Source organism: Dermacentor silvarum, chromosome 8 (assembly GCF_013339745.2).
Source record: "Dermacentor silvarum isolate Dsil-2018 chromosome 8, BIME_Dsil_1.4, whole genome shotgun sequence".
NCBI classification, from domain to species: Eukaryota; Metazoa; Arthropoda; class Arachnida; order Ixodida; family Ixodidae; genus Dermacentor; species Dermacentor silvarum.
The window spans coordinates 175,333,727-175,356,363 of record NC_051161.1 but is presented as its reverse complement, the minus strand read 5'-3'; the positions used below and the strand labels follow the sequence as shown (position 1 = coordinate 175,356,363).

Sequence of the window (22,637 nt, the reverse complement as noted above, 5' to 3'; positions counted from 1 at the left end):
TGCGCCGATCCACGCTTCGCAAGACGTCTCGCATGGCTCGGAGCGGGGCACCGGTATGGACGAACACGGATCGTTCGAACGCGCCACCGTTCGCGTGACCGCACATGTGAATGACTAGGCGATGGTGTCACAGCATGGGGCGAACATATTCGCTCGCTATCAGGTCGCGGTGAGTCGGACTTCCTTGATTTGTCGCGCACCCATGTGAATGTTCTATTGGTAGTAATTCGACTAGTGTGTATTAGTGTATGAAAGGTGCAATAAATGCCCTTTTGATTGTTTGCGCTACTGTGTTGTCGTTCCTTTGTCCCAAGAGCCCGTGTGAGACCCCACAGCCTCTCAGTGTTTCTCGACCTAGAAAAAGCTTACGACACGACATGGCGCTACGGCATTCTCCGAGATCTTTCGGCGATGGGTGTCCGTGGCAACATGTTAAATACAATCGAAAGTTACCTATCTAATCGCACATTCCGCGTAAGAGTGGGTAACGCTTTGTCTAAGTCATTCACCCAAGAGACCGGTGTGCCACAGGGAGGCTTGCTTAGTTGCACACTATTTATTGTAAAAATGAATTCCCTGCACACAGTCATTCCACGCACAATGTTTTATTCCATTTATGTCGACGATGTGCAAATAGCCTTCAAGTCATGCAGTATTGCCATCTGCAAACGACAAGTGCAGCTTGGAATAAACAAATTGTCCTAATGGGCAGATGAAAATGGTTTTAAAGTAAATGACCAGAAGAGCACTTTCCTACTCTTTACTAACAAGAGAGGCGTAATGCCAGTCCCAAGTATTGCAATCAAAGGAGATGCGCTCTCTCTGAGCAGCGAGCACAAGTTTTTAGGAATCATTTTAGATTGTAAACTCACATTTATTCCTCATCTTAAGAATCTGAGGGCAAAATGCCTGAAGACAATGAACCTTTTAAAGCTTCTGTCGCGAACGACTTGGGGTAGTAATCGAAAGTGTTTGCTTAACTTGTATAAAAGTCTTGTCCTCTCACACCTTGATTACGGGTCAATAATTTATAATTCTGCAACGCCAAGTGCGCTAAAAATACTAGACTCCGTTCACCACTTGGGTATCCGTCTCGCGAATGGTGCTTTCAGGACAAGTCCAATCCAGAGCCTCTATGTAGAGTCGAATCAGTGGTCACTTCATCTGCAGCGATCATACAGCAGTTTTACTTATTTTCTGAAAGTACAAGCAAACATTGAACATCCTTCTTATTCAACTATAATTGACATGACCGCTGCCACACTCTTCCATAATCGACCTGCAGCGAGAAAGCCGTTCTCTTTGCGTGTGAGGAGCCTCAGTGAGGAAATGGGCTGCTTGAACAATGGCCTATGGCTCCAGTGAAACTGTTGCCGCCGTGGCAGTGGCCGCTCATAGTGTGTGACACATCGTTCGTAGAGGTCACTAAACACGCGCCAGAGGCACACATTAGAATGCATTTCTTAAAACTCAAATCTAAATACTCGTGTACAGAGTTTTACACAGACGCTTCCAAGTCACGTGCCGGGGTATCTTATGCAGCCATCGGTTCATCTTTTTCAGAATCCGGTGTACTGCACCCGGAGACAAGTATCTTTACGGCTGAGGCCTATGCAATATTATCGGCTGTAAAGTATATAATGAAATCAAAACTTAAAAAGACTATCATATTTACAGACTCGCAAAGTGTTGTGAAAGCATTGCAATCACTCTGTAAACACAAAAACCCTGTACTTAATCAGCTCTATTCCATTCTGTGTAAAGCGTATATATCTAACCAGCATGTGATTATATGCTGGTTGCCGGGCCATAGAGGCATTGAGAGTAATGTTCGAGCAGACCAAATGGCCACATCAGTTACATCTCAGGCATTACATCTCTCTACAGCTGCTGTTCCTGCAACAGATTTGAAGCCTTTCCTGCGAAAGAAACTGCGAAGCCACTGGCAACGCTTGTGGGATGCAGAAAGAAATAACAAGCTTCACTTGATAAAACCACAGTTAGGTTTCTGGCCCCCCGTAACGAAAACACGACCAACTGATGTCCTGTTCTGTCGTCTAAGAATAGGACATACATATGGCACCCACAATTTTTTGCTTACTGGTGATGAACCGCCAACCTGTGGTAGATGTGGTGAGAGGCTGACCGTCCTCCATGTCCTCATGGAGTGTCGGGAAGCCGAAACAGAGAGAAAGAAATATTTTCCTCAAGCGTACCGGTATCATGTGCCTCTTCATCCCATCATGTTTCTTGGTGAAGAACCGCTTTTTAACGCCAAAGCAGTCGTCGATTTCTTGAACGATGTGGTCCTGCATGTTATTAGCCCGTTAAGGTCGTAGCGCATCCGCTCTCCAGAGGATGCCGCTGTGATAGTTTTTTATAGCACATGCCTCCAGGCCCTTGTGGTTCAAGGGCTCTGTTTAGGCAGTAGTGCTTCTTGCCAATTACTGCATCCTAAATATTTTAAATATTGTGTCATTCTTTCTCAGTGCATTCTTCATTTCATAGTACACCTCATGAGTCATTGCCATGATTTTAGTACATGTATATTTTACGCACTTTACAGCGATTATTTTTAGGCCCCTTTACAGCCACGCTTCATCTACTTCTCAGAATTCATCGCTCCACTGCACACTCACAAACACTGGCATGGCGCTCTTTGGCCATAACTGGCCCTTGCGCCATAAAACACCACACATCATCAAAAAGCACATGATCAATATCGGTCACGTTTATAATCGACCTAAATTCTTGAATTCCCCAAATCCTTGCACATGTGTGTGCAAATTTGGGCTGAGATTGGGTCGCTCAAGTATAAGAATTTGTGCACTAGCAGTGAAAATTAAAGGCCCTACCACACGCAGCTAATCGTACCCACCTGGCTACATGTCGCGCGTCTGCGAGACAGTTCGCACCTGTCCTCTTGAGGGGGGAGACGGGCTGGCCACGCACGCTTCAGGTAATGCTTGATTTTGAGCATGCCTTTGAGCGTAAGCGATGGAAGTGGCCGTTTCTGCATTGACATCACGTGCCTGACATGTAAACTTCTGGCACGCATTTTGAAACAGGTTGTTGTGGTTTCGGAATCGTGCTAGGACACCAAGAGTCACCGCTGAAAAAGAAAAACCAAGTTGAAAGTTCAAAGCATGCTTTTTGTTATTAGAGATGGTCAGCTCGCATGAAATATGGCCTGAAAGCACACCAGTCTTTGCATAAGATGTGTGAAACTTGGAATACAGTAGAACCTCGTTGATACAAACCTGTTACATACAATTTCCCAAAATACCCAATAGAGTTAAGCTTACTTCTTACCAGTTCGTACATTCCTCCAAAACGTGATTATTCGGCACCAATGTTCAGTACATCACCAAACTTCAATCATATTGTAGCGACTTCAGTTAAGGGGACATGTGGGCCTTTGACCGAAGATTTTTTCAAATCTTTATTCTTTGAGGTATAGCACTGGAAACTCGCATGTATATGTATTTATTTGTGCTTATTTCAAATATGAGGTCCATTTTTGTTTATCTTCTTTGGTTGCAATTTTATGCTAGTGTTCTTTAAATATTTTCTGCACAGATTTGCAAAATATCTGATGTTTATATTTCTCAAAATAGGGTACCAATGACTTTTGTATGATTCAAGGAATGCCGTAAGACCAACCTTATTGCTCTATCTTACCTAGAACATGAGTTGTGTGGCTTTGAAGTTGAAACTTGAAGGAGTGTTTTTCTGGTGCTTAACTTTGAAGTCCATCAGTGTCAACTTTGAAGTCATCAACTTGAAGTCATCAACTTTGAAGTCTTGCAACTTGTGTTCTAGTTAAGGCAGAGCAATAAGGCTGGTCTTATGGCACTCCTTGAATCATACAGAAGCCATAGATACCCTATTTTGAGAAATCTAAGCATAAGCTATTTTGCAAACCTACGCAAAAAATTATTTCAAGGAAGCTCATATAAAATTAGAACCAGGGGAGATAACCAAAAATGGACTACATATTCAACATAAGCACGCATCATTGCATATAGGTACAACTTTTCAGCACCATATCTTGAAAAGTAAATTTTTTTTTCTAAAACCCACTTCCCTCCTTAACACAGGTTTACAAAAAATAAACTATTTATTAAAGGGCGAACTTGTGCCCAGAGCTAAAGGGAATCACTGAGTTGCCTGCTCTCGGTCGCGTGCCACCGTCTTCGAACGCCGCTCGTGGCCTCCCTCGATGAAAACCACACGCTGTCGTTTCTCATTGGTGGGGCAGCTTCTAGGTTGGAGCTCGTGCGCACGCAGGCCGGTAGACAGGCGCACTCCGCGTGTCGTGATGGACGCTGTTGGCGTTCAAAGCTATCTGCGTGGTACCTGAATGCAGGCTACGTGGCAATATGATACGTTTTCCGGCCGCTAGATTCCATGAACACAAGAAAATGCGCGAGGCACGCGCCATCGAGGACAGTACATCGCCACCTGCCATGCCAGCTTCACCACAATACTCGCCCGCCCGTCTTGCATGAAAACGGCGGGACACACTCAGTTTATTATTCACCCCCGGGGTCGTCCCACGCCACATACACGGCTATCGCCGCCAACCCTATAGCAATAAGCACCTTCCCCTATCTGTTTCACAGCACGTCGTGCTGTGGGAAGCGTACTGTGCGCTTTTAATAAACAATAACCCAAATGCGCCGCTATTTCCTGCTGCAGACTGCAATTGTATACGTTTTTCGGCCGCTAGATTCCATGTAAACAAGAAAATGCACAAGGCCCGCACGATTGAAAACAGTAGCCACTCGCCGCACAGCTTCCCCACAATAGTCGCCCACCCGTCTCACGTGAAAACAGTGGCACGCACTCAGTTTTTTATTCCGGTACCAGCAAATCTCCTCCCGGGTCGTCGCATGTTGCATTCACAGCTATCGCCGCCAAACCTATCACAATAAGCATCTTCACCTATCTGTTTTGCAGCGTTGATAGCGTACTGCATGCTTTTAGTAAGCGATAATCCAAACGCGTTCCCTGCTGCAGGCAGCGCAGTGTGAGCATCACGTTTTGCTTCGGTGGCATTCACTGTCACCCACCCTCTCGATTTTGTTTCCCATCGCTGTCTTTAAGAAACACTGCGCAATAGGAAAAACAACACGTGTCTCAAGCCGCGAAAGCCTCACCAGCGCATGGCGCGTCAGTGTCTCGTTACTCGTGCACAACGATTCACGCAACACTTCACATTACGTAGATGTCAAATACAGTTTAGTCTGTCAAATTTTTTTGGTTACTTCGAATCTTACGTTTTCCTCTTAGTTTTCCTCCGACCAGGAAAACTAAGCGGCGCAGTTCACGAGGCAAGAACTGCACCATCTTCGAAACTTCGTGCAGTCGCAGAGTTCCCGAAGCCTACTATCGTCAAAGAACTTCGCAGTTTTGTGGGCCCGTGCTCATATTTCCTGCGCTTTGACCGCAATTTCGCATCGATCGTGTCATCCTTGACCAAGCTCCTACGCAGTGGCGCGCACCTCTCCTCCTGGTCCCCTGCATGCGACATCACGTTTGCTACACTGCGTCTTCTTCTTACCTCTCCACCTATTCTTCTCCATTTCGATCTGACAGCTGCAACTGAGGCCGGTGGGGTCGGCCTTGGCGCCGTCCTAGCGCAACGAAAGCCCGGCTACTCCGAATACGTGGTCGCCTATGCTAGTCGTACACTGACAAAAGCAGAGGCCAATTACAGCATGACTGAAAAAGAGTGGTTGGCTCTAGTATGGGCGCTTGACAAGTTCCGCCTATACTTATACGGCCAATTGACCTAGTAATGGATCACCACACGCTTTGTTGGCTCGCCATGTTGAAAGATCCTTCTGGCCGCTTAGCACGCTGGGCACTCCGAATCCAGGAGTACGATATTCATGTCATCTACCGCTGCGGACACAAGCACACTGACGCAGACGCCCTGTCCCGTTCACCTCTACCTCCAGACTCGGCCTGTGGAATCACTCGTGCAAACCCCCTGTTATCTCTTTACCTTGACTCGATTGGCACCGAACAACGCCGTGACCCGTAAATCCCTTTTTTTGCCTATCTTTCTGCATCATCGACTACCCCTGTATCCCGATCCCTCCGACGCCAAGCTGTTCATTTCGTCATTCATGATCAGCTGCTCCACCGATGCAACTATGCTCCCGAAGACCATAGATGACTACTAGTCATTCCCCGCAGCTTAAGATCCCAAATCTGTGCCTCTTTTCACGACGATCCGCAATGTGGCCACACCGGAGTACTTAAGACTTATGAACGCTATTCTCCATCGCTACTACTGACGAGGAATGTACACTTTTGTACGAAAGTTTGTTCAGTGCTGCCCTGACTGTCAACGTCGCAAATTACCACCTTTATGCGCGTCTCGCGCCTTGCAGCCGCTTCCGTGCCCTGCCAAACCCTTCGATCGCGTCGGCATTGACCTCTACAGCCGGCTTCCCATGACACCGGATGGCAATCGGTGGATCATAGTTGCTGTGGACCATTTGACGCACTACGCCAAAATTGCTGCTTTACCGAATGCTACAACGCGGCAAGGCCGGACAAGACCTACATTTTGGCAAGGCCAAAATGGACCCCATCAAAACCGCACTGGTCGACGCAGACCCTGAAAACACCCAAACCTCCGAAAGAATGGAAATCAATGCCACAATCGAAGGTGTAAGCAACGATACTGACGGCAATGGGGGAGACTGGTTTACGGTTGCCCGTAAACACCGACGAGATGCCAGCCTTCCAACAACTACGACTGGAGAATCCAGACCAGACCGCACTCCCAACCAGGCGCACGAACGAAAACCACAGCTCCCACCACTTCCACCGTCTGACTACAAGATCGTCTTCGGACCACGAGATGGCATTGACTTCAGCAAACGGCAATCGCATCGCGTCGCCCGAGCGGTGAGTCAGGCTTCCCACTTTACTGCAACCGAATCTGACATGCTCACATTGAGAATCCGCAACGAACAGAACCTGGCAGTGCCGAGTACGCCAATGGAGGAGCTGGCGGAACGCATCAGACGGATCACTACCCTCCAACTTGGTGGGAAGGAGTACCAAGTATACGCATACGTGGCAGCCCCCGACATGTCCTGCAAGGGAGTTGCCACTGGGATCGACAGTGAAACTCACCCGGACGAACTAATGGCTAATCTGGGCTCCCCGCAAGCCCCAATTCTCTTTGCACGCATGCTCGGAAAGTCGACGGCTGCTCTCATCACCTTCGACGGGCTGGAAGTCCCAAGAACAATTTATTATTATGGTGGAGAGCTCCTATGTCGACCCTACCGACCGCTATCTCAGGTATGCAGAATATGCCTGAAAACCGGGCACAGGGCGGACATCTGTCCCACGCCGGAGAGTGCCCGGTGCAAGAACTGCGGACACGAAAACCCATCAGAGGACCACCAATGCCAACCGAAGTGTGTGCTGTGTGGAGGCGATCACATAGTTACGGACCCAAGCTGTCCAGCCAGGCAGCGCAAGCCCTTCAAGAAATCACACTTCTTACGTAACGCCGGCTACACCAGTGACGCCAACAACGTTCCCACCACCACCAACCCTGGGACTAGCACCAATCAACCACAAACTCCCGGGTGAAAATTGCCGCCAGCTTCCACGGAGACTAACGTAGACAGAGGCCGATCACCCCGAAGATCAACGGACTCAAAGAAACGAGATAAATCCAGGGACGCGTCCACATCCAGATCACAAAGCCTACCACGTGCAAAGACACCCCGACATGAATGGGATGAAGCAGCTGCAAACGAGCAAGGGGCGGAATCACGGTCAACCATCGACATGCTGGAGAAGAGCAAGAGGAAAGCGGTCACGAAAGGCCCTGGTACGAATCCGCCAAAGGTGAGCTGGGCTGAGCGGCTTTCAAATCCTTTCCCCTTACCTTCTCCCACTGCCACCAATTTTCCACCCCTTACAACATGCACACGCAGTACTCATACAGAGCAGGTGCCTCTCACAAATAACTTCACTACCAACGCCCAGGTGCAGGAAATGATTAATGACATAGCCCGAACGCTTAGGCAAGAGATGCGAACATTAGTAAACGAAATGGCAGTCACTCTTTGACAGGAATTAAACACGAGTTTCAACAAGATAGAGAGCGCCTGAGCAACGTAATGCAACGGGACAGACAGGAACTCAAGAAGAGTTTCACGCAAGATAGGCAGGAAATAAAGGAAGAAATAAAAACCATCCTGCAACAGATGTTCATTGAGCTAACCCAAGAGTTTGGACAACAAATTCGCGACGAAGTTACTTGAGACGGTCGTCCACAACGCCACCCCCAACCGCACCTGTGTTAGTCCGCTCGAGGCAGGAGAAGATATTCGGGCACATCCATACGCACGCCCTTCATCTCAGTCAGGCCAGTTTACAATAAAACATGGCTAGACAACAAAATGTAGCGCAAACACAACCCATCAAAATTTGGCAATGGAACTGCCGCAGTTTCCGCCGGAAACGAGGAAACCTAACGCACAGACACACACACCAGACATATTGGCACTACAAGAAACATACATTGAACCTAAACTGACTGGATACAATACTTTTGCGTACAAAGAACACCACAATGGTCCGATTAAAACAGCAACATTAGTGTCAAAGAGGTTAACCACAATCGACCACACCCTCAGCTCCGAACACATACCGCACGTACTCATCGAAATCATTCCCGTAGACAGGAAAGAGCCTAGCTTCTTTGTCCTCAACATCTATAGTGCCCCTAAAGAGTGGGCAGACTGTTTCGATGGGCTCTTCAAACACGCACTAAAGGATGCAAAGCAACGGTTACTTATTGTAGGGGACTTCAACGCAGCACACCCAACGTGGGGTTACAAGACCACTAATCCAAAGGGTCGACGGCTAGCACTGACGATAGCACAACTAGAGCATGCACGGGCCGATTTTTGCGGCCCGGGCCCGTTTTTACATTGGGCGGCCCGCCCGAGCCCGATCAAAACTTTTATGGCGAGACCCGGGCCCGGAAATAATCTACGTTGCCCGCCCGGCCTGGCCCGCCACCCCTTTACCTTAAGCCCGAGCCCGGCCCGAGCCCGACTCGAAACCGGCCCGAACCCAGCCCGAGACCGAAAAATACATGTTTTTCAGAGTTGAGAAGCCCGAGAATAACTCGCAGAAAGCCCGAGCCCGGCCCGGGCCCGCGTCAAAAAACCCAAGCCCGGCCCGGGCCCGGGTCAAAAAGCACAAGCCAAGACGAAAGCCAGTATAGAGCATGATGGTCTGTAATTACAGAAAAAGTTCCGCCAAACAAGTAAGGTCTGAATTTGGTGACAGCCCACACTAAAGCCAGGCACTCGCGTTCAGTGATGGAAAAGTTTTGTTCAGACAAGGACAGAAGGCGACTGGCGTAGGCGATGACACGTTCCTTGCCGTGCTGTGTTTGGCCAAGGACAGCCCCAATTCCATAACCACTGGCATCAGTACGAAGTTCCGTAGGTGATGAGGGGTCGAAATGGGCCAGTATTGGTGGTGTAGTGAGTAGGCGGACAAAGAGTTCCGTAAGAGCACGGGCGATGTCCGCGAAGTTCCGGACAAAACGACAAAAGTAGGATCATAATCCTACAAAACTGCGGACGTCTTTGGCTGAACGCTGCATGGGAAATTGTTGCACTGCTCGCACCTTCTCGGGGTCTGGTTGAACACCGGCAGCACTGACAAGGTGACCGAGCATAGTTATCTCGCGCCGCCCGAAACGGCACTTGGTGGAGTTCAGCTGAAGGGTGGCTCTTCGGAAGACAGCAAGAACGGCCGATAAACGGGTGAGGTGGCTTTCAAACCTAGGCGAGTAGACAATCACATCGTCTAAATAGCAGAGACAGATGGACCACTTATATCCCCGCAGCAGAGAGTCCATCATACGTTCGAAAGTTGCTGGGGCATTACACAGTCCGAACGGCATGACCTTGAATTGGTATAGGCCATTGGGCGTAATAAAGGCAGTTTTTCCGCGGTCCATAGGGTCGACTGAAATCTGCCAATAGCCAGACCGAAGGTCGATGGAAGAAAAATATTGGGCTCCATGAAGGCAGTCGAGGGCGTTATCGATACGAGGCAAAGGGTAGACGTCTTTATGAGTGACTTTGTTCAAGTTCCAATAATCAACGCAGAAACGCCAGCTGCCATCCTCCTTTTTCACGAGAACGACAGGGGAGGCCCACGGGCTAGATGAAGGTTCTAGACGTCTTTTGTAATCATTTTGTCGACCTCGTTCTGGATGACTTGGCGTTCGTGATGCGATTCGCGATATGGATGTCGGCGTATAGAACAATATAATAGAAACGCATCTAATAACTTCGCGAACAAAAATCAAAGAATGTAAAATACGAACGATGGATTGCGACAAGTTCCAACAGCGGCGCAAGCAAGAAAGCACCAACGAAACCTACGAAGGCACCTTGAAACCAGAAACTCTGCAGGAATGGATCCGACAAATTCAGACACATTTCCGTGTGACAACGAAAATCATTGACACGTCACCAGAACATCCCGATGTCGACAGGCACCTATTACACCTTTGGTAGGCTCGCCATTGCCTGCAAAAAAGGTGGAAAAAGCAAAAACACAATCGCAAGCTCAGGCAGCGGATATCCGCCTTAACAGCCCAGGCGGAAGGTTACGCAACCGAACTAACGCGAAACAATTGGAAGAACCTATGCAATCAAATGCAAGGGTACCTTGGGCACCGCCAAAACGTGGGTACTGCTTAGAAATCTCATCGACCCCAATCAAACCAAAGCAACGAGCAGCAAAACCCGTCAAAAAATCTTGAGACAGACAGCTGGGACTGATGCGGTCATAATACAACAGCTAAAGGACGCTTACATAGGTACAGGCCGCAAACCAACTTACATAGATTATCCGCATGCGGAGCCTTCGGAATTAGACAAAGACATCACACCACATGAAGTTAGAGTGGCACTGCATCAAATAGTACGCAACACCGCCCCGGGAGCAGACGGAATACAGTAGCGGCTTTTAAAAAACCTCGATGACAGATCGATAAAAAAACTTAGATTATTTTCAGTACCACTGGCTAGAGGGCACGCTGCCGCACGAATGGCGGCACGCCGATATTGCAATGATGCCAAAACCAGGCAAGCAGCCCTCTCTAAACCAACTGAGACCCATCTCGCTCACATCATGCATAAGAAAGTTATTTGAAAACGTCTGCTGGCAAGGCTTCAGCCGTACCTAGAAGAGCAAGCCTTATTGCCGCACGCAACGTTCGGTTTTCGACCGGGGCTATCCACTGAAGACGTACTATTGCAAATTAAGGAACAGATAATTGACCATATCAGCACTCAACAAAGCAAAGCCATCCTTGCATTAGACCTGAAAGGCACGTTTGATAACGTAGCTCACGACCTCATACTCACCAATCTAGCGGCAACAAAATGTGGCCGACGACTATACAATTACGTCCGAGCGTTTCTTAAAGATCGCATTGCGACTATAGGTATAGGAAATATACGATCGGACTCCATCCCTCTTGCGGGAAAAGGCACACCACAAGGGTCAGTGCATTCCCCCGTGCTATTTAACATAGCTATGAGCAGACTACTTGCACTACTGATGCCATACCGGGAATTAGGCATGCACTTTATGCTGATGGTATCACCATCTGGGCCATCAGTAGGTCAGATGGTGAAATACAGGATGCACTACAAGCAGCAGCCGATGTCACCCAGAAATATGCACGAGCAGGGGGACTTACGGGCGCAGCTCAAAAGTCGGAAAGCTTATAGTAAGAAAACTCCAAAGGAAACATCACCTACCGCCTGACATCAAGGTGACTATCGAGGGTGAACCTGTAAATAAGGTTAACAAATTACGCTTACTAGGACTGCACGTTCAAGCCAATGCGAAAGCGACATATACCCTGACGCTACTGAAGAAACAGATTAATCAGGTAGTGCACATGATCCGGCGGGTCACGAACCGCCGCCACGGCCTAAAGGAATCCGACGTCATGTGCATCATACACGCTTTAATCGTAAGCCACATTACCTATCACGCACCTTACCACCGACTCACCCATAACCAAACAAACCAGCTAGACGCACTCATACGAACAGCGGTGAAAACGGCGACAGGCCTTCCTGTCTACACCTCAACAACCAGACTATTACAGCTTGGTTTGCATAACACCATGGCCGAAATAATCGAAGCCCAGAAAGTCGGTCAGATCGAACGACTGAAACTTACATCGACAGGAAGGCACGTACTCGGACAATTACATTAACCAACATCAGAGTTTTCCCCACGAGAGCCCCTGTCAATCGCGCCAAACATCAAAGAAAACATTACAGTGGCCCCCATACCTCAGAATATGCACCCCGAACACCATAAAGGCAGGCGCGCTGCATGTGCAATGGATGGGATCCTCCAATATGGACGGGAGCCTTTGCATACCATCGACACTCTCCTTCCATACCGTCCTGACGCTTCCGAGTGCCCACCTGTGTACGAAGCTGCCCGACAGTGCCGCCAGCTCGCGCGCACCTTTACATCACAAGAATAACAGCGCCAGAAGGAAGGATGCGCTGACTCACTTCCAAATCCCACGTATGCCCCAGGGTCTCTTTGTGGCTGGCTATTCCTTGCTAAACTCCGGGGATTTCCTTGAAACTCATTCCCAAGTACGAAGGGTCTTACCGCGTCTTGGAGCGAACGTCCCCGGTGAATTTTCTCATGGAGCCACTTTCTCCATCTGACAACATGCGCTGGCATGGACGTGACCTCATCCACGTGACGCATCTCAAGCCCTTCCGTGACCCTCTGCCTCCAACTTCTTAGGTCGCCAGGATGGCTCTTTTTCTGCAGGGGCGATTGTGAAGAAGAAGATGCGCCTCCGTCCGGCGGCATCGCCAGCGCTCGGCCCACTCTGCTCGCGCTGCTGGTTGCTCTAGTCTTTGGAGACGGTGCCCCACGCTGCCTCGCCGGTTCCTTGAACTCGTAGCGTCCTTGAAGGACACCGCCGATAAACCTCTTCTCAAAGCCTTCGTCTTTCTTTCTTTTTAACCCAACAGAATCCATGCAACCTTTATAAGTATTTCACTTGGCTTTGAAATTAAAAGAATATTCAGTGTTATACCCCTTTTACACAACACATGTATAATATCATTTGCAGTAAATGACATTCGTATCGAATGCCCTTGCAGTCTTGCTGTTCCCAGTCTACACGGGTAAACAAAATGACATTCACAATTGATGGCAATGTTTATCGGCAGGCTGCTATGATGACGAAACCTTACAAATATTGCTTCTTGTTTACATATTTTATTGTTAGCAATACAATGGTAAACATTGGATGGTTATTTGAAAATATACTACATTTCGTTTTAACTTATCGATTTTGTAATTTTTTTGCCAAGCTCCTGTTGCCAACATTACGCAAGACCGCGCGTGAATGAGGTCGGGAAACTCATTCAATGGGTGAATGCTATTAGCTGTGAATGTCATTCACTATGCCTGTGTAGAAGCAAACAAAATGGCATTAACACGTAATGTCATTCGCTGCGAATGACATTACACGTGCCGTGTGACGGAGGTATCACAGTTAAACCTGGATACATAACAAAAATGACAAATTCCTGAAAAACTTTGTTATAAAGGGTATTTCGTTATATGCAGCTTCGGCCCGAAAATTTGAAAAAGAAACGCTTACCGTATTTACTCGATTCTAACGTGCACTCGATTGTAACGCGCACCCGTTTTCCGTTTTCGTCGAAGCACTCCTCCTTTTAATGTCACACCAGGTACTGGATGCGTGGATGCGTGTCGTTTCGCACAAGCGCAAGGCATCTGAAACGAAGAGCGAGTGTCACGATGGCGTTGTAGCATCGTATAATCTTACAGTAGAACCCCGCTGTTACATTCCCCGGTACTGCGTTTTCCCGGCTGTTGCGTCGCAACTGTGATACCGTTCCCGCATCATACGTTACAAACTGCCACCCCTCGCCGGCCCGAGCCATTGGCCACCCAAAGTGCCGGGGGCGACAACTATGACGTATTTTCAGTTTCCGCCAGCAAAAGTATGGCCCTTCAGATCCGTATTTGCTATCTAAAGATGGTGTCTATGACGCGTTGTGGCTAGAGCACTGCACGGGCCGAATTTTGCGGCCCGGGCTCGTTTTTACATTGAGCGGCCCGCCCGAGCCCGATCAAAACATTTATGGCGAGACCCGAGCCCGGCCTGGGCCCGTAAATAATCTACGTTACCCGCCCGGCCCGGCCCGGCCCGCCACCCTTTACCTTAAGCCCGAGCCCGGCCCGAGCCCGACTCGAAACCGGCCCGAACCCAGCCCGAGACCGAAAAATACATGTTTTTCAGAGTTGAGAAGCCCGAGAATAACTCGCAGAAAGCCCGGCCCGGGCCCGGGTCAAAAAGCACACGCCGTGCCCGAGCCCGGCCCGCGGGCCGGGCCGGGCCCGGTATTTCGGGTAAGCCCGAGCCCATGCAGTGCTCTAGTTGTGGCCCTAAAATTGGTTTTGCCTCATAGATGTTCTGTATAAAGTTCAAGGGCATTAATGCAGTCGCCGCGCGCCGTATGCTGTATCTGCGAGTGAAAACGTGCGAGGGGAGCCGACGACCACGTTTATCTCGCGCGCACAATAAAGAAAAGCAGGGAGGAAGCGCGCCTTCTTCCGTTGCGCTCGAGGCACCGGCGAGGGGGGAGGGATAGTGGGCAGCATTGTACTGTACTCTGGCATCAACTGCGTACTGCGCGGGCGCGGCGGCGCGCGGGGGCGCGCGGGCCATATCTTGAAAGCGATCTGCGTTGGGGCAGAGTCTAGGTAGTGTAGGTGTGTTGGCGGCTCATAGCTTTCTGCGTGCTGTGTGTTCTCGGCGCTCAGTTTCCGTTGAAGCGATAAACAACAGCACGAAGGTCACTTCGCTCGCTTCTGCAGCGGCGCTTCCACACGCCGCCAGCGTTTGACAGCGTGTGTCCGCGCTGATCGAGTGTGATGTGTCACAGCGTCTGCCAGTGCGTCGGCAACATCAACTGGAAAAGGAGAGTGCCGGCTTGGCAGGCTAGGCCAGCTGCAGCAAGCAGCAGGATCAGGTTTGAATGAGGGGAGGGGGAAAGGTAACGCCCGTGGCGGCAAGATTGCCGGGTCGAGGGATGCAGGCCCGCCTCGCACACGTGCACTCGCTTCGCATTCCGTCGCGGCGGAGAAGGTGCTTCCGGTTGCTGCTTGCGCAAAAATGACAAAATTTGGGGCAAAATCTCTAGGTTGTCGGCGGGGAAAATTTGTTATTTCGAGGGGGTCTCCCGCTGCCACTTCGTTACGTAGAGGATTCAAGTACATGTATTTCTATGGAGTCACGGCGGGGAATATGAAAACTTCGTTATATCCAGGAATTCGTTATATGGAGGTTTGTTGTAAGCAGGTTTAACTGTAGATGGTAGCAGTCCTGCATTCATCCTGGATGACTTGTTCTATTACAAATTGTTGCTTAGAATCATCGAGGCAGCACACTCAACGTTTGTGCCAACAATTATGTGAGGTAAGTGCCAGACAACAACTGTTGCCAAGATCATTCAGCTTTTGGAGTGCAGTTGATGTCCATCAAAGTAACCAGGGGATAGTGATTTTTTGTGCATGCATTGATCATACTTTCATCTATCTATAGGCACAGTGGTCAAAATACAGGTTGCAGTGTATGGAACAGTTGTACCAAGACCGCTTCTTTGTGCTATCCTGCTCTGAAACAGCATTTTGACAGGAAATTGTGCCAAGCCTGCACCCAGTCAAGCATAGGAATGTGAGCCCCCCTACCGTTGATGTTGCCTCGGTAGTAAAAGTGAATCCAAAACCTAAGACACGCCTTCGCCATCGTCATTATTGTCGTGGAAGAAGTCTACGGAGTGGCCACAGCCATGGATGTAGCCGAAGTTGTTTTCTCTCTGGCAGATGTTCCATTGCACTGTCGCTGTACTGTCTTTTTGTTTGTTCCTGCTGCAGTTCAACATTCCTCGTACTAGCATTCGATGGTGCTCACTCATCGAGGATGTCGGACCAGAAGAAAGCCTCATAGAATGCACATTGTTTAGCATAGTTTTTGGCATTGCAACTTTTTAAAATATCTTGTATTTAACTGCTGTCATATAATTTGCTAGTGAGTGGGGAACATCTTTGCACGATTTGAAAAGCAGATTCCGTGGTTGTAATTTCATAAGCGTTCCCATGAGTGGCACGTTTATGCAGGAGAAATTGTGCACGTTAGAAGGCACGGGTGGACATCTTCCCTGTAGTTTCAGTTTCATGGTGCACATCCTAAGTTGTTGACATGCTCTACTTCCGCAAGCATTCTTGTTCTGGCTCTTTTGAAGCGCACTGAAAGTGCAGTGCCTGCTGCATCTCTAAATCATACAAGCGGCTTTGTAACACAATATTATGTGCAGAGGGAAAGCAGTTCTGTTAAAGATTAATGGAATTGTACCTAGTTTGCTCATTTTTAGCCTGAATGCCTCATTGATGCGCATTTCAGTTAAAATTGAGACATGTACGTTGGACACTGCGCCTAATCAGATTTTTGCCTGCACCATGACCTGTGCCAAAAGGCCATGTTCCACTACAGGTTGCACAGATATTTATAAACATTTTTAGGTTTATGTATTTAAAGCACATATTCTTAACTTCATTATTACACATCAAATCGTAACCCGCCATGGTTGCTTGGTCGCTGTGGTGTTGCACTGTTAAGCACGAGGTCGCGAGATCAAATCCCGGCCACGGCGGCCGCATTTCGATGGGGGCGAAATGTAAAAATGCCCACCTACTTAGATTTAGATGCGTTTAGGTGGTCAAAATTAATCCTCCCACTGTGGGGTGCCTCATGATTAGAGGCCGGATCTTTAGGCATTAAAAAATCGCGTTTTGGGCGCCAAAAATAGGCAGGCAAATCGTAAATATAGGTACAATAAATTTTTACATAAATGCCAAAAATTTCAAACGAAGACGTGCATGACCTGTATCTACAACAGGAAAAGAAGAAATGTTATTGTTTGTGATGGCACAAAGGCGCCAACAGTTGAACATAGCCGTGCAATTGTCTCATAAAACTGCTGGACTAATGAAGATCATTGGGCGTAATTGAACAAGCACACTGCTCATATTCATGTTCAGTGGCCACTGTACCCGAGCGTTGCATAAAGTGAAACAAGCATGAAAAAGAATACTTGAGCGCTGGGAATACTAATTAAAAAAAGCGCTACTTTATGTCTGCCTGACGCAATTAAATTAAGACACAACAGAAAGAGACAAATAAATGCAAGAGAGACTACAATTTATTAAGAAATTAACGTGTTCTTAAGTAAGGACTGTTAGGTACAACACTGACATTATCGGAATTGTACAGGCAAAATGCCCCAACACTGCCAAATACATGACAATAATTAAAACGGACACCGACCAAGAAAGTTGAAAAAATATAATAAGACGTTTCGGCTCCCGCACGGGAGCCTTGTTCACAATGAAGTTGAAAGCGGAAATGGTATGGTTATGTAGGCTTTAAGATGTGACGTAAGCAATGTGTGTACACATGGGGAAAGTTGCCGTCGTTGCGATTAAGTGTGTGTTCGGTGGTCTGAATTTTCAGGGATTCAAGCAAAAGCCGAGAAGTCAAGTTCTTTTCTTTTTCTATTATCTTTGCGTTGTCCCAGTCTATTTCATGACGAGTCGCTTCTGCGTGTTCGGCCAGAGCATTTGTAGTTACGTTCTTCTTTCTTACATCATACATGTGTTGCTTGAGTCTTTGCGGAAAATCGCCTGTCTCGCCGACGTAACTTCGATTGCAGTCTGCGCATGGGATGCTGTAGACAACACCTGGGAATTTTTCTTTTGGTAGCTTATCTTTTATGTTTACAAGGGACTGTCTCAACTTTTTTGTAGGAACATGCGCTACTTGTACACTGTAGGGGCGTAGAACACGCGCCAAGTGCTCGCTGATCCCAGGGACATACGGCACAGGAGCACGCTTCTTAGGACGCGTGCTATCGGTGCGTGCTGGAAGTGTTAGCTGACGTTCCACGGAGTGCACAAACGAGTCAGGGTAGCCGCTTCTTGAGAGTTCCCCATGCACGTGCTGTATGTCGGCAGATAAGTCTTCTGGTTTTTTGCAGACCCTGTTCGCATGGTTCACAAGCGAGGCGACTACGGATCTCTTGTGGGAGGCAGGGTGAACAGAATTGAAATGTAGATAGCGACCCGTGTGGGTACTCTTTCTGTATACGCTGAACGACAAGCTATTTCCTTCGTGTTTGACGACGACGTCGAGGAAAGGAAGCTGGCCATGCTGCTCCTCCTCTACGGTAAACTTGATTGCCTCATCCATGCCATTCAAGTGTGCTGTAAACGCGGTCAGCGCCTCCTTCTTGATTATGCTGAAGCAATCGTCCACGTATCGTAGAAAGGTTTTGGGGGCAGGGCTGAACGAATTGAGTGCACGTTGTTCAAGCCATTCCATCGTGAGATTTGCTGCCGTAACTGATACAGCGGCACCCATTGCTGTCCCGTGTACCTGCCTGTAAAAGGAGCCCTCGAAAGTGAAGTATGTGTTCTCGAGGCAGAATCTCAGGAGTCGCCTCAAATCTGGTACGTCAATAGGTGTACGCTCGGGCAACGTTGCGTCAGATTCGAGGGCTGAGACGCAAGCATTGACTGCCAAACCCGTAGGTATGCTGGTAAACAAGGACTGAACGTCAAAAGACACAAGGATGTCGTCCTCTTCGAGGGCAATGTCCCGTACCTTGTCTATGAAGTCACCGGAGTGACGGACGTGCGTGGTGTTCTTTCCCACCAGTGGTCGCAGCACTCGATGCAGGTATCCGGACAGTCTGTGGAGGGGGGAGCGGGAGTAATCCACGATGGGGCGCATTGGTACCTCTGGTTTATGAATCTTGGGCAGTCCGTACAAGGCCGGCGCAGAACCATTATGGCAGAGAAGAGAGTAGTAGAGGGCCTTGTGTTGCGGCATAACGCAGCGGAACACGTCCGAAAGAAGCTTTTGAAAATCCCGTTGCAGCTTCGGGGTAGGGTCCCTCCCGAGGCGTTGGTACGTGCTGCTGTCTGAAAGAAGAGCCATCATTTTGTTATGGTACTCGGCCCTGTCAAGTAGTACTGTAGCATTGCCTTTATCAGCGGGAAGCACGACTATCTTTTGGTTGTTTCGCAGGCGTTTGATGGCTGCATGTTCTGCCGAAGAGAGCGGTGAAGGCGACGTTCGCGGCCGAAACCGTGAGAGGACGCCAATCGCGCGAGTTCGAGCTTCTTCGCGTCGAGAGGGTTCAACCTGCAACACCGCGTTTTCCACGGCACACATCATTCTTTTTGCGTCCGATGCGGATGCCACGTTGAAGTTCAGTCCAAGGCTCAGAACGGAAAGTTCAGCAGCATCCGGGTTGTGCGTGGATAAGTTGTGTACAGTAGAAACAGCCTGGTTCCGACGTGATTCCCTGCCAAGATTTCCAAGGTGCAGCCTCTCGAGCTTGAACTCTTGGCTCTGCTCGGCACGGCGGCAATGCAGTTTTGCCTTGAAGTTGGCATGCAGCTGGACATTCGCGAAGTCATCCGGAAACTGGTGCTCGAGTCGACGGCGGGCAAAGAAGGCTTCGTTCTCGAGTGTTCGTGCTCTTTGTCTACAGTCTAAAATCCTGGCTTGTAGCAGCAGTCGCTCCGCCCTGAAAATGACACTATTACCGAAGCTGGTGGGCACAGGTCTGTTAAGACGAAGGGATCGCGGAATGAATCCGCGTGCTTTGCAGTTTAGGTTGAAGTTCAGGTGTCCTTTGAAGGCGGCTTAACTCGGCTGGTTAGGGAGATGTATTGGCGAATCTGAGTGATAGCGGGTTGGCCGTACGCCCGGCGTATGTGGATGAAGTCAAGAGTTGGACGGAAACCCGTCTGCTCACCATTTCCGCTTTCAACTTCATTGTGAACAAGGCTCCCGTGCGGGAGCCGAAACGTCTTATTATATTTTTTCAACTTTCGTGGTCGGTGTCCGTTTTAATTATTGCCATGCATATTCCCGACCAGACGGGTTTCCGTCCAACTCTTGACTTCACTGCCAAATACACTTCCGCCCATTTGAAGTGCACGTCACTTGAAGTGCACGTGTTTGAAGAAATCTGTTTGGAGAGCACGTGGAACGTAGTCTAAGAATCAGTGTGAAGATTGTGCAAACAAAAGCAAACTACCACCATCTCCAGATTTCTCGATTCAAAATTGTTCCTCTTGTCACTGAGAATGATCTTGTACGCTGAGAAGGAACGCTCAACGGCAGTGAACACCTTAAAAAGTAAATTACAAACGAAACAAAAGCCGCGTGCAACATTTTATTTTTTATTTGCGCTTTACTCTCCTTCCCCCTGACAGCTCTCCGCAGTTTCACATTTGCCAACCGCGGCACGTCCCATTTCACTGCTGCTAGTGATTGTTTTCCGAAAGTTGGTTGAACTAGATGACTAGGTTGAACCCTATAGAGTTCTGAACGGTCAATGTTGCCCGGTAACATGAATAACTGCACTCGAAAGCGAAACTTGTGGTAAATAGTGTTCATATAGGCGCCGATATTGAAAATAAGCATTTAGGCACAAAAGCCAAAATAGGCATTTATAGGCACTATAAAAACACCATGAAAGCCCTTCGTAACCTCTAATTCATGCTCATATATCAAAGTGGGGCGATAAGAGCGCAAGGAACAAAAAAGGCATTTGCCTAAAATTCGGTCTCTACTCATGATCAGATAATGGTTTTGGCACGTAAAACGCCCATAATTAAGTTCAATTCAGATCGAATAGTAAAGCAGTTATGGCTGTCATAGTGACCAATTACGCATGTCACCTTAGGAAAACTATCATTTCAGAAATAATGAAGACAGACTGATTGTTTTTAACGGTGGAGCTGTTTAAGCCGACCGTTAGTCCACGAGTCATGTACAGAAAATGTGGGCCGATGCTGGCGGTAGCGCTGAAAGGGTCCAAGTGCAATGGCACTGTGAACTAGCGAAGCTGAGCCTGGCTAAGTATAGCTAAGGAGGTTGGCACTACTTAAGCTTAGTCAGTCATCGATAACCAATCAATAGCTGATTGATAATCGACAAATAATTCCTGGAAATGCTGGGGATGACTTCATAATGCTTAGCCTAGTCCAAATTTCTTTTCTTTTCAACGCCCAATACCTTGCAATAGCCAATCGATAGCTTTATCCAATTAATAGCCAATGGATAATCGAGAAATCAATAAATTCCAGGAAATGCTGGGCATGACTTAGTAGTGCTTCATCATCATCAGCACCCTATATTTATGTCCACTGCAGGACGAAGGCCTCTTCCTGCGATCTTCAATTACCTGTCTTGCGCTAGCTGATTCCAACTTGCACCTGGAAATTTCCTAACTTCATCACCCCACCTAGTTTTCTGCCGTCCTCGACTGCGCTTCACTTCTCTTGGTATCCATTCTGTAACTCTAATTGTTCACTGTTTATCCATCCTACACATTACATGGCCGGCCTAGCTCCATTTTTTCCTCTTAATATCAACTAGAATATTGGCTATCCCCATTTGCTCTCTGATCCACACCGCTCTCTTCCTGTCTCTTAACGTTAGGCCTAACATTTTTCGTTCCATCACTGTTTGTGTGGCCCTTAACTTGTTTATGAGCTTCTTTGTTGACCTCGAAGTTTCTGCCCCATATGTTACCACCGGTAGAATGCAATGATTCTACACTTTCTTTTGAACGACAGTGGTAAGCTCCCAGTCAGGATTTGGTAATGCCTGCCGTATGCACTCCAGCCCAATTTTATTCTTCTGTAAGTTTCTTTCTCATGATAGGGTCCCCTGTGAGTAATTAACGTAGATAAACGTACTCCTTTACAGACTCTATAGAGGCTGACTGGCGATCCTGAATCCTTGTTCCCTTGCCAGGCTATTGAACATTATCTTTGTCTTCTGCATGGTAATCTTCAACCCCACTCTTACACTTTCTCGGTTAAGGTCCTCACTCATTTGTTGTAATACGTCCCCATTCTTGCTGAATAGGACAATGTCATCTGCAAACTGAACGTTGAAATTCACCGTTAATCCTCATTCCTAAGCCTTCCCAGTCTAAGAACTTGAATACTTCTTCTAAGCATGCAGTGGAGAGATTGTGTCTCCTTGCCTGACCCCTTTCTTGATAGGTATCTTTCTACTTTTCTTGTGGAGAATCAAGGTTTCTGTGCAATCCTTGTAGATATTTGCCAATATATTCACGTATGCCTCCTGTACTCCTTGGTTGCGTAATGCCTCTGTGACTGCTGGTATCTCTACTGAATCAAATGCTTTTTCATAATCTATGAATACCATACAGAGAGGTTCATTGTACTCCGCAGATTTCTCTATTACCTGGTTGATGACATGGATATGATCCATATTAGAATATCCCTTCCTGAAGCCAACGTGTTCTGATATATCGTTGAATTTTTGCCTTGGAAACCTGCACGAACCCTGATATGTTAACTGGGCTACCATTCTATATTTATATTGTGCCTTCTGGATTTACCTGTGTTTCAAGAAAAAAAAAATC

At 48.0% G+C, this 22,637-nt stretch overlaps 1 protein-coding gene across 3 annotated transcripts in view; it reads left to right on the top strand.

The window, feature by feature from the left end:
- LOC119461863 (germinal-center associated nuclear protein) overlaps positions 1-22,637 on the top strand; it is a 340,872-nt gene that overhangs the window by 278,499 nt on the left and 39,736 nt on the right. The window lies entirely within an intron of this gene.